The following is a 15,208-nucleotide window of genomic DNA, read 5'->3' as shown; positions in this document are numbered from 1 at the left end:
CCTCTAAGCATTGCAAAAAAAGTGTATATCAAGTAGAGGTAGGAAATTGTGAAAATCTGGGGCCCCCCAGAAATACCTGTTTGGCAAAAAAAAACCATGACAATGCTTGGTTTAGTCTATAATTAACGAGCTGTTCACAAAATCAGGTCCTCAGACTTGGCGCAATTCAGAGCTGCACCTTCGCATGATTTCATTAGTGGATTCTGAGAGGGAAAAAAACCGACAGGCAAAGATTCAGATCCCAGCTGGTTTCTGTCGATTTTTCGAATGTAAAGCAACCCCTCGACCCACAACATCATCCTGCTGTCGTCACAGAGCTAGCCAAACCCAGCTCGGGTTTTTGAAAGGAAATTGGTGCACGATATACAGCAGACAGTGAATTTTCCTTTAATCTACTGCGGTGAAAATACTCGTAACAAAAACAATAATAAAAAGCAATAGTGTAGCTCCTGTCATGTGATCCAATACACCTTCAGGGTTCAAGTCATAAAATCAGTAACGTCACATGGTATTACTTTCATCTCCGAAAGGCACTGTAAAAACTTTCACATCAAAGAAACTCTTGATTGTAATTGAAACTGAGAACACTTCATAAGGGGCGCTATTGTACATCAACACTGATGCAAAAATCAATCCTTTGTTAGAATGGACAAATATATAAGGGCTAATTTCACGAATATGCACCTAGGCACAAAACGTCATCGATAGAGGCACTTACATGGAGATGGAGTTCTTTGGATTTTACGCTCATCAAGAATAATTCAGGTTCTGCATCAGCAAATTGGACAGGAGTGCGTGTCGAAACTCGTGGCCCGCACCTGAAGAGCAAGCAGCTGAGTACGGTGCTGGATTGTGGTTAACAATCACCGCCAGAGCTTTCAAAAACAAAGCACCAAGATGTAGCCCCGCCGGATCCTTCACGCACACCCGGCGGCTCAGCGCCACCGCACGCGGTCCTCGAGTCTGTGGAGGAGACCGTCACCCTGTCTGGACTGTGCATTCGCAAGGAAGGTCTGGAAGGAGATCAGAAAGACTTGCATTTACATAGCGCCTTTCACGACCACCTGGGGACACGCAGACCCTGTGACCTTAATGGCAGGGCCTCGTTTAAATAATCGGCCACCTGACGACCGGCCAGACTGAGAGCCTAACTGGCCAGCGGGAGTGGGAATTGGTGGGAGTTAGTGGTGGTGCTTGGGGGAGGTCTGGCCGCGATCGCTGTGGGGGCAGGGGGGAAGGGTGGCGAGGGCATGGCCTGATATTTGTAATAAAACCAGAAAATGCTGGAAATACTCAGCAGGCCAGGCAGCATCTGTGGAGAGAGAAACAGAGTTAACGGTTCAGGTCGATGACCTTTCGTCAGAACTGGAAAAAGTTGGAGATGGAACAGGTTTTAAGCAAGTGTTGGGGCAGGGAAAGGGGGGAGGGGAGGAAAGAACAAAAGGGAAGGTCTGTGATAGGGTGGAAGGCAGGAGAGGTTAAATGACAAAAGGGATGATGGTGCGAGGCAAGAGGAGATGGTAATGGGACAAGTTAAGAAAGAAAAGATGGCTCTAGATGAAGTGTAAATGGCACTGGCAGAATGATCGACAGCTGCCATGTGGGAGAGAGAAAAAAGTGGATATTGAGTCCTAAAGGCTGTAAAGTGCCTAATCGGAAGATGAGGTGCTGTTCCTCGAGCTTACGTTGAGCTTCATTGGAACAGTGTACGAGGCCGAGGACGGTGAGGTCAGAGTGGGAAAGGAGCGGAGAATTAAAGTGACAGGCGACCGGAAGCTCAGGGTCACCCTTACGGACTGAACGGAGGTGTTCCGCAAAGCGGTCGCCCAATCTGCGTTTGGTCTCCCCAATGTAGCGGAGACCGCATCGTGAGCAGCGAATACAGTATATTAAATTGCAAGAAGTACAAGTAAATCGCTGTTTCACCTGGAAGGGGTGTTTAGGACCCTGGACAGTGGGAAGGGCGGAGGTCAAAGGGCAGGTGTTGCATCTCCTGCGCTTGCACAGGAAGGTGCCGGGCGAAGGGGAAGGGGTGTTGGGAATGATAGAGGAGTGGACCAGGGTGTCGCGGAGGGAGCGGTCCCTTCGGAATGCTGATGTTTGTATCTTGGTAACAGATACAAATTTGCAGCTATACCGAGCTTTAAATCAGATGGCTGTTAAGGCTTTTAACTGAAATCAGCTTGGTCTCAACCTAGTTAATGCAGGACAATGTAACCCATAATCTGGCACTAATTGGGACAATCACACACCCAGAGACCATCAGGTTTGATGCTATGTGAGCGGTGTGGGTGGGGGGGCGGGGTGCGGCGCAGGGTAGATGGGAATGTCACACCTCTGCTGGCAAGAATTCCTCCTCCTCGTTGGGACTGAAAGGGCTGAACTGTCTTTTCAGCCGGCCCTGTCAAGTCTAGCATATCACACCTATTCTGCTCCTGTCACGGATGAATCGCTGAGACCTCACTGGCATAGAAAACCCATGGGCAAGGGATGAACGGAGGCTGCTGTGAAGATCCAGCAGCTTCCTGGCTGCGGCCTCACCAACATCTCGAAGCTGGAGTTGGCCCTCGGCCAATGTAACCTGAGCCTCTGCTCCTTCCCCTCAATTACAGGCTTCAAAAAGATCTGCATCTCTGCCGCCCCTTCTGCACCTGACTCCGTGCCTTTTATTATTTCTCTGGCTCTTTTTCTCCTGCCCAGCTTCATTTGCTGCCTTTGTTTCTTTCTCGTCCGATCTACCTCCCCCCCCGCCTTATTGTTTAACAGATTTTAATTTTTTTTTTGTTGAAATCCAGCGGATGTTTTCCCACCTGTTTTCCAGACCGGCCTCTTTCCCTGGTCGCTACCACGCCCTGCGCTCTGCTTCTCCGCGAAGGGGCGAGCTGGTCCCGAACATGTTGCCCCTTGAACGGGGCGGGTTCTTCAGCGTCGAAGGTTAGGGATAAAGGCCGCTGCCGCTTGGCCTGGAAATTTGCCCCGTTACCGCTTTTGTTAATTGATGGACAGGGGCACGGAGCTGGTGCCTTTGCCATCTTGGTTATGGCACGGTGTGAAACCGACAAAGGAAGAGACTTGTGATGTCATAGGAACAGGAGGAGGCCATTCGGCCCCTCGAGCCTGTTTCGTCATTCAATGAGATCATGGCTGATCTGCGACCTAACTCCATATACCCGCCTTTGCCCCATAGCCCTTAATACCTTTGGTTAACAAAAATCTATCAATCTCAGATTTAAAATTAACAATTGATCTAGCATCATTTGCCGTTTGCGGAAGAGAGTTCCAAACTTCTACCACCTTTTGTGTGTAGAAGTGTTTCCTAATTTCACTCCTGAAAGGTCTGGCTCTAATTTTTAGACTCTGCCCCCTAGTCCTAGACTCCCCAACCAGCGGAAATAGTTTCTCTCTCTCTACCCTGTCTGTTCTCCTTAATATCCCGAAAACTTCGATCAGATCACCCCTTAACCTTCCAAATTCTATGGAATACGACCCTAGTTTGTGTAATCTCTCCTCGCAATTTAACCCTTGGAGTCCGGGTATCATTCTGGTAAACCTACGCTGCTTAGGCAGTCCCTCGGAACCGAGGATGACTTGCTTTCACATTAAAAATGAGTTCTCAGGTGACTGATGAGTCCAATGCGGGACCTACAGTCTCTGTCACAGGTGGGGCAGACGGTGGTTGAAGGGGCGGGTGGGTGGGGTGCTCGGGTTGACGTGTGCTCCTTACGCTCTTTGCGCTTGGCTTCCGCTTGCTCCCGGCGAAGAGACTCGAGGTGTTTGGGACCTTCCCGGATGCTTCTCCTCCACTTTGTGCGGTCTTGGGCCAGGGATTCCCAGGTGTCGGTGGGGATGTTGCACTTTTTCAAGGAGGCTTTGAGGGTGTCCTTGAAGCGTTTCCTCTGCCCACCTGGGGCTCTCTTGCCGTGCCAGAGCTCCAAGTAGAGAGCTTGTTTTGGGAGTCTCGTATCGGGTATGCGGATAATGTGACCCGTCCATCGGAGCTGATGGAGTGTGGTCAAAGCTTCAATGCTGGGGATGTTGGCCTGAGCAAGAACACTGATGTTGGTGCACCTATCCTGCCAATGGATTTGCAGGATCTTGCGGAGGCAGCGTTGGTGGTACCTCTCCAGTGATTTGAGGTGCTGGCTGTACATGGTCCATGTCTCTGAGGCATACAGCAGGGCGGGTATCATTGCTGCTCTGTAGACCATGAGCTTAGTGCCGGGTTTGAGGTCTGTAATGTATGTACCTTTAAGGGAGAGAACTACTTTCTACAGCTCCTGTATACTGTAGTACCGGCAGTGACCACACCTGTATATAAACGCTGAGTAGTGATCTGTACAGTTAGTTCTAGAGTAACCCTCATTCAGTAAACACCTGTTGATCGTTCCCTGCAGTCTGTTGTCTGATTATTGAAGGACACAACATTAAGATACACGGACCTAACAGTGGCGACGAGCAAGTTCAAACCTACCTGCAACTCTGCATCACCTCCCAGGAATTCGCTCCTGGAGAACAGTGGAAGAAGGTCGAGTCCAGAAGCACAGGCGTCGACCACGGGCAACTACCCAGTCATCCAGTGGAGATTTGAGCATCGCAGAGGAGGCTGTCGAGAGCCAGGCTTGGCTTTCCAGTCACGGTGGTCCAGCGAAACGGGCTGGCAACAGGCACTGCGCAGACCCTTCCCGGACAGCGACGGGCTAGAGCCCGACCGAGCGGCACAGAAAAAGGCCGAGCAGCGTTGACGGGGGAGAGAGAGAGGGCAGAGCGCACAGGGCGCAGCCGGTGTTCAGGACCGAGCGGCGTCAACGGGGGAGAGAGGCGAGAGAGAGCAGAGCGCAGCCGGTGTTCAAGGGCCGAGCAGCGTCAACGGGGGAGAGAGGCGCGCAGGAAAACGCGCAGAGCGCAGCCGGTGTTCAAGGGCCGAGCAGCGTCAACGGGGGAGAGAGGCGTGCAGGAAAACGCGAGGCACTGCCATTTGCCATGAGGACCGCCGAGAGCGGCGTTGGCAGCAGCGCGGGAGACGCCATTTTAAGCCGCAGCAGGGAAGAAAGGAAAGCGCGGGAGACACCATTTTAAGCTGCAGCGGGGAAGAAAGGAAAGCGCGGGAGATGCCATTTTAAGCCAGTCTAACCACACCCAAAAATGCCGAAGAGTGGCAGTATCACAGCGTTCGACAATGAAGTCGAAGATTGGACGACATATGTCGAACGCATAGAAGTATACTGCAAGGCGAATGAAGTGCCAGATGACAAGAAAGCGCTGGTATTGTTGAATTCAATGGGTGCCAAAACGTATGGCTTACTACGAAGCCTAGTAACCCTAGATAAGCCAGTAGAAAAGGATTTTGAAAACATAGTGTCAATCCTACAGGACCACTTAAACCCCACACCGCTGCTGATAGCAGAAAGATTTAAGTTTCACAAAAGGAACCAGCATAAAGATGAAAGTAATGCTGAGTATTTAACGGAACTGCGCAAGCTATCGAAACACTGCCAGTTTGGAACGGGACTAGCAGATACTTTAAGGGACAAGTTTGTGTGTGGGCTTCAAAGTGAAGGAACCCAGAAACGGCTTCTATCAGAAAAGGATCTTACGCTGGACAAGGCTTTCAGCATTGCAATATCACACGAAGCAGCAGCACAGGGCGCTGCAGAGATACAATGGAGACCGCAAGAATATGGCACAAATGAAATGTCATACGGAACAGTGAAGTGCTATCGCTGCAGCAGAACAACACATGACCATAATGATTGCTGGTTCAAGGACAAAGTGTGCAGACAGTGTGGAAAAGTAGGACACATAGCAAGAGTCTGCAGGTCGGGAAAGAAAACCAGCAGCAAGAAATCTCTACAGGAGAAGTACAAGAAGGTACATAAGGTGACAGAGAGTAGTTCAGACGAACAGAAGAGTGATACAGACTCCGGAAGCAAGGAGCTGGGTTGTCTGAAACTACATAATGTGATCAAAACGTAGGATCACCAAACTATCTGGGTCACGCTAAAGATAGCAGGAGTCCAAGTGAAAATGGAATTGGACACAGGATCAGCCCTAACAGTCATAAACCGATGGGACTACGAGCGGCTATTCTCACATATACCCTTGAGAGATACAAAGATTGTCTTGAAGACGTACACGGGGCAAAAAGTCTACCCCAAAGGAAAAATAAGGGCGAACGTTATATATAACGGCAAGGAAACACCAAAAATGGACCTATATGTATTGCCAGATGGAGGACCACCACTACTAGGACGTGAATGGATCCGGAAGATACAGCTAGATTGGCATTCCATACAGGCACTGACTGTGGCTGACAAAAAGGATGATGACGTCACACCTGGGCAACTGTCAAAGATCCTAACTGATGCGAAAGAAGTGTTCCAGCAAGGACTCGGAACACTAAAAGGCATGACAGCGATGATTAAAATTGAAGAAAACGCAAGCCCAAAATTTTTTAAGGCCAGACCGGTACCTTATGCGATCCGCCCAGCCGTCGAAGCAGAGCTGGAGAGTCTGGAACGTTCAGGTGTACTGTCCAAGGTAGACTGGAGCGAGTGGGCTACACCCATCGTCCCTGTGATGAAAAAATCATTGAGCAGCACGCGTGGGGAACCAAGGAAGGTTCGCATCTGTGGGGACTTTAAGGTAACAGTGAACCCGGTCCTTCACACCGTACAATATCCACTTCCGCGGATTGAAGATATTTTCGCCTTGCTATCTGGAGGGAAACGCTTCACTAAGATTGATCTGGCCCAGGCGTATCTGCAAATGGAGGTAGAAGAAGCATCAAAAAAATACCTCACAATCAACACCCATAAAGGTCTCTACCAATACAACCGGCTGGTATTCGGGGTAGCATCAGCTCCGGCTATTTGGCGAGGGCAATGGAACAAGTCCTGCAAGGGATCCCAGGGACCCAGTGTTATTTGGACGACATCCTGGTCACGGGCGAAAATGACAGTGATCACCTTGCCAACCTGGAGCAGGTGCTCACTAGATTGCAGGAATATGGGCTCCGAGCTAACCGCCCCAAATGCGAGTTTTTTAGAAAACAGATCTCGTATTGTGGCCACGTTATCGATAAAGAGGGGTTACATAAGTCCCCAGAGAAGACTGAGGCAGTAGTCAAGGCTCCAGCACCGGAAAATGTGTCACAACTGAGGTCGTTCCTCGGGCTGGTAAACTACTACCATAAGTTCTTGCCAAATTTGTCTACAATACTACACCCACTGAACACCCTACTGCAAACTGGGGTGCCATGGAAGTGGAGTGACGAATGTAGACGAGCTTTCCAGAAGAGCAAAACACTAATCACATCGAAAGAGGTATTGGCCCATTACAACCCGGCATTACCAATTTGGTTGGCATGTGATGCGTCACCCTACGGCATTGGAGCGGTGCTGTCGCACAAATTCTCGGACGGCTCAGAGAGGCCAATAGCCTTTGCGTCACGATCACTAACCTCAGCCGAGTGTAACTACGTCCAGATTGACAGGGAGGCCCTCAGCCTAGTGTGGGGAGTGAAAAAGTTCAATCACTATCTGCACGGGCAGAAGTTCACCTTGCTGACTGACCACCAACCACTTGTCTCCATCTTTAATCCAAAGAAGGGCGTTCCGGTGATGACTGTGCAACGGCTACAAAGATGGTCCCTTTTTCTTGGGGCGCACCAATATGAAATCGAGTAGAAGGGCACGAAACAGCATGGAAACGCTGATGGGCTATCACGCCTGCCACTGCCTACTGCGGAGGAAGCACCAGCAGTGGATCCTGTCGAAATATTTCATTCGACTATAATTGAATGCTTGCCAGTAACTAACGCTGTTATAGAGAAGGAGACCCGAAATGACCCGACACTGTCTCGGGTATATGATTTGACGGTGAAGGGATGGCCAACACATGGCGACTCACTGTTGCCAGCATTCTCATCCAGAAGAGAACAGCTGTCAGTATGCCAGGGGACCTTGATGTGTGGATCCTGAGTGGTAATTCCACCCAAGTTAAGGGAGAGAGTGCTCAATGAGCTTCACGAAGGTCATCTGGGAGGGGTGAAAATGAAAAGCCTCGCTAGGGCTTATGTGTGGTGGCCAGGGATCGATCAGCAAATTGAGGACCTGTCAAAGAGCTGCTCAGGATGCCAGAAGGTCCAAAATGCACCACCACATGCCCCTCTACACCCATGGGAGTGGCCCTCATCTCCATGGCAACGGGTGCATATTGATTTTGCTGGTCCATTCATGGATTCAATGTTTTTAATAGCCGTGGATGCGCACTCGAAATGGCCTGAGGTCATCAAAATGTCCTCCGCCACCACGGAGAAAACTATTGCAGTCCTACGGACCATTTTTGCCAGAAATGGCTTGCCAGAACAGATTTGCTCCGACAACGGACCACAGTTTGTGTCCGAAGAGTTCCGGAGGTTCTTGAAAAAGAATGGGGTAAGGCATTACACATCCGCCCCGTATCATCCAGCCACAAATGGATTGGCTGAGAGGTTCGTACAAACCTTTAAGAAGGCAATAAAGGCTATGTACAATGACAACATTCCGCTGCAGCACAAGGTGGACAATTTCCTGTTTGCCTACCCGGAATGCGACACATGCAGTCACCAACCAGGCCCCAGCCATGATGTTCTTTAACCGAAGGTTAAGATCTCGCCTGGATTTGCTCAGACCAAACGTACGAAGAGATGTTGAGAGTAAGCAATTCCAGCACATCCATGAGAAGCCAACAAGGAGCTTCAATGTAGGGCAACCAGTCTTGGCCCGCGACTACCGAACAGAAAAATGGCAGCCAGGAACGATATGCACACGGCAGGGCCCACTAATGTACACAGTAGATGTTGGGGAGAGCATCGTGAGACGCCATGCTGACCAGATCCTAGAGTCACAGGAACAAGTCAACCCCATGCCTCGCCCATACGTACCTGGTGATGAACCCGACGTACAGGTTGCATCTACCCCAGAAACAGTAGCATCGGAAGCTGATGAACCAACCGACGACAGGGGGCCAGAATCGCCTCCGCACCAAGAGCAAGACACTCGGGAAAGGCGCTATCCAGAAAGGATCAGGAAGCCTCCCCAAAGACTGAATTTATAAATAGACTATTTTCAGCTAATGTTGCATGTTAAAAGTGTTAATTGTATTTAGTTTGATATTTAATTGTTAAATGAGTGTTATGGTACTGTTAATCTAAAAGGGGAGGAATTGTAATGTATGTACCTTTAAGGGAGAGAACTACTTCTTACAGCTCCTGTATACTGTAGTACCGGCAGTGACCATACCTGTATATAAACCCCGAGTAGTGATCTGTACAGTTAGTTCTAGAGTAACCCTCATTCAGTAAACACCTGTTGAATCGTTCCCTGCAGTCTGTTGTCTGATTATTGAAGGACACAACATTAAGATACACGGATCTAACATGGTCCTGGTCTTCAAACACTCTCTTCCTCAGGCGACCGAAGGCTGCACTGGCACACTGAAGGCGGTGTTGGACTTCGTCATCGACGTCTGCCCTTGTTGACAGTCGGCTCCCGAGGTATGGAAAGTGGTCCACGTTGTCCAAGGCCTTGTCATGGATTTTGATAATCGGGGGGCAGTACTGTGTGGCGGGGTGTAGGGGGTTTTGCACAGGCGTGTTCGAGTCAGTCAGCTTTGCCTCTGACTACCTTCCTTAAGCGGTTTGAATCACTCGCCCCCTGGGTTCTAGACACCGGACTTAGATACAGCCAGTGATACAGAGAAGACTCGAGTAGACAGGTGGTTGGATGCAAACAAAACCAAGATTTTATTGAAGAGGAAAACTCGATACAATCTTATGGAAAATTATTAGTGTCCACTTCTACAGACAAAAATTACAAGAGAGTCATAATAATACTATACTTATACAGGGAATGGGGAACACACGGCACATCGAGGGAAAACAACTATCTTAACAATCCTCTTATCCTTATCCCACCCCCTATACCTAACTAGGTTAATCTATGAGGGGTCAGAATTCATGCTCACCAATCAAAGGGGTTTGCTAGACTCAAAACTGCGGTTGGGTTCAGGGTTCGCTCTTGGTGCTCTCTGGAGCCTGCCATCGTCACGTGGGCTCCGGGTGCTGCAAGGGCGTTGTCCAGGTTCGAGTACACCAAAGTTACAGTCTCTGCTTGGGTACTTTACTTTGCAGGAATGATTCTTCGCCAACAGCTTGAGTTTGCATGAAGATACTCGCAGGTCGGCTGAGGCTGAAGACCCAATAATTCGAAGCCTACCCTTAGTTGGCCTTCCCCGGGTAGTCTTCCTCCTCCTCCCCTCGTCGCGTCCTGCTTCGCCTGGCCTGAATTGCCCGTGTTCGCCCGACCCAGTGTTGGGGCGAGTCTAGATGGAGTTGGAGAGGGCACGGGCAAAGGCCAGGGGGTAAGTGCGGGACGGGGGAAAGGGCGGCAGCCACGAGGGCGAGAGGCCGAAGGACCGGGGAGTGGTGATACCGACAGCAGTCGAGCAGCAGTCTTCTTCTTCTTCGTCCAACGACTACCCCCACTTGCTACCTGGGGGCCTTCAATTATACCTTCTTCGAAAAACCTTATCTGCCCGCCAAATCAGGTTAGTTCTGTTTTATTTTTGGCGGGCTAGTTAAAATAATGGTAGCAATCTATACTGACGGGTTTTTAGATGGCCGGTAATTGCTTCTACCGGCCCGATAATGGACTCGTATTGTCCTGAAACTCCTTGATGGGCTTGTTCAGCCTCGATGGATGTGTTTAATCTGTTTCCGATTATGTATGCAAACTGTTTGATGGCTTTAACTGTAGGCCTCATTGAATTCAGATCTGCCTCTGATTCGGCCTAATACATAATTCACAGTTTGTCTGGGTCCCAAATCACAAAGTGCTGTTCACAGGAAACCTGCAGCCTTAGTTTTGATTTACCTCAAACAGCCTGGGTTGCAGAATCCATTTTGGAGACCCGCAGGCTTTCTGCCACGAGGCACGGACGCCATTTTGGGCACCCTTTTTAATTTCAAAGAAATGTCCACACAGGGTCCCTTTTATCGATAATAACCTTTGGGGAAATGCACAAATTTTGCGAATCTTACACTCCCCCCTGTGATACTAAAACTTGCTTGAAGTATCATATTTTTCCAAAGTGAGCAAAATTTTCTGACCCTGCATAGACAGCCTTCCCCTGTAATTATCTATCTAATATACCCACGACACATGCACTTCCCATTCCGCGAAAATGTAGTGTACATCAGCATACAAAGAGTAAAATTACAGGCTTTACACACACACATCCAAGCATGGAGGGGTCCTACACCCCTGCACCACTTGGTACACATATCTTTATTAAATCGCGTCGCAAAAGAAAACAACAAAAGAAAAACCTTACATTGAAAATAACAAACACAAAGAAACCACAATTCTTTAGTCGAAATACAGGGAAAAACTTAAATCGGCGCATCTTCCTCCACCTTCACATAATGTTCTTTCCAAAAGCTCTGGTTTTGGAATTCTAACCACCGACCTTTTCCCTTGCACTGGATGCAAACTAAATACAGCACTATTCCTAACTGGCAAACCACAAGAATGTGGGAGGCCAGCCTGATCCACGAAGGGACCTCTATATTATTGAAGAGGTTCCACCAGGGTGGAGTCACAATATCCAATATCTTAGTCCCTATCTCTACTGTTTTCTGCTCGAGAGTGTAAAAATGTTTCTGTGAAACTATAACGGCTTTTAGAATTTTGGTCAAATGTTCAGGGAGAGGGGGAATTTCTTCGCCAAAGTGCGCTACGTACTTCTGCAAGTTTGTAAAATTCTCCTTCACAGTGAGGTGAACAGTGGAGGGTTCAGGGATGGGGACAATTCGCTCCTGGGCCACTCGAACTTCTGCCTTGGGTTTAAAACAGAAACTGCTGTCACTAACTTGGCACCAGCTGTGCTGTCCGTGCTGGTAGTGGGACACGCCGGTGGCGACACAGTATGCTACCTGCGGGGGAACATGGCCTTGTGCCATTGCCTCCATGGTGCAATTTATAGGCTTCGCGCCAGCAGCTCTGAACCCACACTGCGGTCTTGAGAAGGTATTCAAGTGCTGGGGACACAGGATTATGTGTGCTCCCCGGCTCCGGCACCCTGAGAGGTCAGCACCTGTCATAGCGTGCTCCCACTTAATGACGTAAGGCGGGACCGCTGTGAAGCGAATGTGTGCACCCCCCTGAATGACTCCAATGTTCTCTACCCTGTATATCGAGGCGGGTCGGGCTGTCCTACCCATGACTGGCATCCTAACTACTACTCCCATGATTGTGTGGTTGGACCGCCCACAATCCATAGGGACTGGATAGGCTTCGGAGGCTAGCTGGAGTTGGCACGGGCTCAATGTGTTCTCAAAAGGGTGGAGGGCTGCGAGGTGCTTGTTGCTAATCCAGGAGGGGACCAAACCTTGTTTTAAATCCTCCAGGTTACTGCGGCCCTTGCCCAGTAACCACGCCCCGTATAACACACCTCATTCTGCGCAGCTTGGTCAGAAGCATTTCTGTCCTCCCTTATGAGAGCATTTACCATCTTTGCATGCTTTTCCAACTTGGCTATGATCTCTCATAAATGGACCGTCATGGCCTGGTCCTCGTGCAACTCCGAGCCCACTACCTTATTCTCATCCAGTAATATCCTTTTTAACTGTGTTTTTAAACCGTTTATCTGGGTCTGCAGCTCTATGCCATCCAAGCTGTTGATGACAGAGGACCCAGTATTAAACGCAGTAAAAACATCATTCCATACTCCCCTTCTTTGTCTCCCTGGGTTACCCAAAAATTCCCGGCGTGTGATGTAGAGTTCAGTCTTGCCCACGTGGGCAAAGTTGAACTCGTAAAATTTCTTGAACATGTCCTTTAATAGGGCCTGGTATAACTGCTCTGTTTCTTTGGGGCACCACTCCGGTAAATGTACCTCGGTGAGATTTAAAATCACGGAGGCTACTGCGTAGTGTACCCCCTGGTACAGCATCTGATCGGTGGGGACTAGTACCAATCCATTCCCTGGTCCCTTGGTGGTGGTGGGGCAATCTTCCCTGGATAACCTTGCCGCCTGCTGTTGGGTGTTAAAGGGTAATAGGAACTGGTTTTGGAGGGGTCCCTCATCTTCGCCATCGGCGGGTGGCCCGAACCTCCGATGCCGTGCTGGGCACATCGGCTCCGGTTCCGGCTTTTCGGGCGGGGGTTGCTCTACCTCCGCCTCCACCTCTGGCTCCACGCTGGGCTCCACCCCCCCTTGCTGCCAAACCTCGCCGAAACTTGGCGCTATGGGTGGTGGTCGTGAGGTCTCCTTTCTTTCAACCGGTTCGTCCCTAGACACTACCGGTGGCACTGGAACTATTCTCCCCTCGTTCCCCATAAAATCTGCCTGACCTGCCTTTGGGCTTATGAGGCATACCATGCCTTTTGCCTTCCAGAGGGCCTGGCTCAGATTTTCTATTTTCTCTTGGCAGGGGCCGTGGTCTGCCTCCTCAAACCCCTGTTCATTCGCATACTTGTAAGGGGCTTTTACCTCCTGTACTTTCTCTTCCTGTTCCCTAACCTGCTTTGCCATGCGGGCGGTTTTCTCCCGCAACCTTGACTCATTTCCCTTGGCCTCAGTGACTTGACACCGTAGGTATTCCAACTGGGCCTTGTGTTCCCTTACTAGATGTACTCTTTCTTGGTTCAAAGCCTGCAGAGCTACTAACAACTTTTCCCCCGCGAGAGCCTTATCCTGGATCTCCAGGGCTGACTCCCTTAACTCGATTGCCTGTGCGGCAACGAGCCCGTCCAGAAGCTGGATCAGCTTTTTAAAGCACATCAGCCAAACTGCTTTCTCTAAGGACTTCTTGTGTTCCTTTCCCTCAGTCCACTTGGCTGCTGCATCTACCGGAAGCCCAGCCTTTAACAGAGTGGTGATCCACTTCTTAGTGACATTCACCTTGCTAAACACATAATCGGAAATCCTTTCCTCCATCACGGTTCGCTCATCCGAACCACTGTCTACCGTATCACAACCTTGTTGCCGGTGTCCTGCCGCGGTCGCCATTTTCTGTAGGGGGTTTTGCACAGGCATGTTCGGGTCAGTCAGCTTTGCCTCTGACTTTCCTTGAGCGGTTCGAATCGCTCGCCCCCTGGCTTCTAGACACCGGACTTAGATACAGGCAGCGATACAGAGAAGACTCGAGTAGACAGGTGGTTGGATGCAAACAAAACCAAGATTTTATTGAAGAGGAAAACTCGATACAATCTTATGGAAAATTATTAGTGTACACTTCTACAGGCAAAAATTACAAGAGAGTCATAATAATACTATACTTATACAGGGAATGGGGAACACACGGCACATCGAGGGAAAACAACTATCTTAACAATCCCCTTATCCTTATCCCACCCCCTATACCTAACTAGGTTAATCTATGAGGGGTCAGAATTCATGCTCACCAATAAAAGGGGTTTGCTAGACTCAAAACAGCGGTTGGGTTCAGAGTTCGCTCTTGGCGCTCTCTGGAGCCTGCCGTCGTCACGTGGGCTCCGGGTGCTGCAAGGGCGTTGTCCAGGTTCGCGTATCCCAAAGTTACAGTCTCTGCTTGGGTACTTTACTTTGCAGGGATGATTCTTCACCGACAGCTTGAGTTTGCATGAAGATACTTGCAGGTCGGCTGAGGCTGAAGACCCGATAATTCGAAGCCTTCCCCGGGTGGTCTTCCTCCTCCTCCCCTCGTCGCCTCCCGCTTCGCCTGGCCTGAATTGCCCGTGTTCGCCCGACCTGGTGTCGGGGCGAGTCTAGATGGAGTTGGAGAGGGCACGGGCAAAGGCCAGGGGGTAAGCGCGGGATGGGGGAAAGGGCGGCAGCCACGAGGGCGAGGGGCCGAAGGACCGGGGAGCGGTGATACCGACAGCAGTCGAGCAGCAGTCTTCTTCTTCTTCGTCCAACGACTATCCCCACTTGCTACCTGGGGGCCTTCAATTATACCTTTGTCGAAAAACCTTATCTGCCTGCCAAATCAGGTTAGTTCTTTGTTTTATTTTTGGTGGGCTAGTTAAAATAATGGTAGCAATCTATACTGACGGGTTTTTAGATGGCCGGTAATTGCTTCTACCGGCCCGATAATGGACTCGTATTGTCCTGAAAGTCCTTGATGGGCTTGTCCAGCCTCGATGGATGTGTTTAATCTGTTTCCGATTATGTATGCAGACTGTTT

Source organism: Somniosus microcephalus, chromosome 5, assembly GCF_052327205.1.
Source record: "Somniosus microcephalus isolate GS21.2 chromosome 5, FLI_Smic_1.0, whole genome shotgun sequence".
NCBI lineage: Eukaryota > Metazoa > Chordata > Chondrichthyes > Squaliformes > Somniosidae > Somniosus > Somniosus microcephalus.
This window is presented reverse-complemented; position numbering follows the sequence as displayed.